The sequence below is a fragment of the Saccopteryx bilineata genome, chromosome 7, assembly GCF_036850765.1.
Source record: "Saccopteryx bilineata isolate mSacBil1 chromosome 7, mSacBil1_pri_phased_curated, whole genome shotgun sequence".
In the NCBI taxonomy this organism is placed as follows: domain Eukaryota; kingdom Metazoa; phylum Chordata; class Mammalia; order Chiroptera; family Emballonuridae; genus Saccopteryx; species Saccopteryx bilineata.
This window is the reverse complement of record NC_089496.1, coordinates 35,546,801-35,548,758: the sequence shown is the minus strand read 5'-3', so window position 1 is coordinate 35,548,758 and position 1,958 is coordinate 35,546,801. Positions and strand designations below refer to the sequence as shown.

The window sequence follows — 1,958 nt, the reverse complement described above, 5'->3', positions numbered from 1 at the left end:
GCCAGCAGATGGATGCCAAATTGCTGTTGTTGAAGAGAGGATATAATGAGAAATGTCTTATTCAGCCATATTGCTGATCTCACTCCCACATTATCCATTTTTCTTAAATGAATTCTCTTAACCCTTTGAGTAGTACAGTCATAACACATTTTTTTTCTATATTTTATTTTAGAGGGTTTTTTTTTTTTCCGAGACAGAGAGCATCAGAGAGAGGGATAGATAGGGACAGACAGACAGGAATGGAGAGAGATGAGAAGCATCAATCATCAGTTTTTTGTTGTGACACCTTATTTGTTCATTGATTGCTTTCTCATATGTGCCTTGACTGTGGGGCTACAGTAGACTGAGTAACTCCTTGCTCAAGCCAGTGACCTTGGGTCCAAACTGGTGAGCTTTGCTCAAACCAGATGAGCCCGCACTCAAGCTGGAGACCTCGAGGTCTCGAATGTGGGTCATCTGCATCCCAGTCCAATGCTCTATCCACTGTGCCATGCCTGGTCAGGCTTCTGTATTTTTTTGAAGTGAGAAGTGAGGAGGCAGAGAGACAGACTCCCACATGTGCCTGACAAGGATCCACCCAGCAAGCCCAACAGGGGGCAATGCTCTGCCCATCTAGGACATTGCTCTGTTGCAACTGGAGCCATTCTAGCACCTGAGGTGGTGGCCATGGGGCCATCCTCAGCACTCAGGCCAACTTTGCTCCAATGGAGCCCTGGCTGCAGGAGGGGAAGAGAGAGATAGAGAAAAAGGAGAAGGGGGAAGGGTGGAGAAGCAGATGGGAGCTTCTCCTGTGTGCCCTGGCTGGGAATCGAACCCAGGACTTCCACACATAGGGCCAATGCTCTACCACTGAGCCAACCAGGCAGGGCTCATAACAAAAATTTTTATTTTAATAATGTGTAAGGCAACATTAAAAAAAGGCAAATATATGTTTTTGTTTCCAATAAATTGGTTATCAAACAAACATGATTTGAAGTTAATAAAACTGTAACTGGAACTAATTTCGTTTTTTGAAAGAAAAAACAACAACTCACTCCCGGGGATCAGTGAACATGAAAAAAACTCACTACTCAAAGTGTTAATATTGTCGTAAGGCTTTGGTGAATTTCCAGAGTTCTAAAAAAAGTTGGTTTTGACTATTTTTCTCATTACTTTCATGAAAGCAAGGATTTTTAGGAGTCCTTACCTTACATTCCTTAGTACTTCTCTTCCCTTTCATTTTACTACTGGATATGGTCACCCATTTGTGGGACTTAAATGTTTTTTTTATTTTTTAAAAAAAATATTGATTTGAGAGAGAGAGAGAGAGAGAGAAATACTAATTTGTTGCTCCACTTATCCTCGTATTCATTAGTTGATTACTGTATGAGCCCTGATTGGGGATCAAACAGGCAACTTTGGTTAATAGGGACAATGTTCTCAAACTCACAGATTGGATCTTTCTGAATAAAAATAAAAAAATCTCACGACATCTAGTTGCAAATTCACTATTTCCCACCTGGCATCCTATAACTCAGAAATGTTTGCCAAGCATGCTGTGCTCACAGCTTGTGGCTTTTATATATGTTGTTCCATTTGTTTGGCCTTCTTGCCTGAGGAATTTCTTCTAGTCATTCTTCAAGTTAAATCTCAAGTCAAAACTCAATCACTTCTCTGAAACCTTTCTGTAATGCCAGAAGTAATAATTTTTTATATCCCCCCTCACACCATGTACATTCTTCTATTAAAACAAGTTTACATAATATATATATAATTATGACTTGTCATCTCTTTCTCCACCACTTTGAAGGCTGGGATTAAAGAATTTCAAAATTTTAATCCCTATGCATAGAAAAATGTCAGTCACATAGTGAACTACTGGACTATTAGTTGAATAATTGGGTGAGAGAGTTGATAGTCATAGACTAGAAAGTTTGGAGGAGGAAGATAGTAATTCAAAGGACCATGGTGCTAGCTGT

At 39.8% G+C, this 1,958-nt stretch overlaps 1 non-coding gene across 1 annotated transcript; it reads right to left on the bottom strand.

Annotated features, from left to right (window-relative positions):
* Window positions 1-793: 793 nt before the first annotated feature.
* TRNAI-UAU (transfer RNA isoleucine (anticodon UAU)) lies at window positions 794-869 on the bottom strand. Its single transcript has one exon. It is a non-coding gene; the product is annotated as a tRNA-Ile (tRNA).
* Window positions 870-1,958: the final 1,089 nt, after the last annotated feature.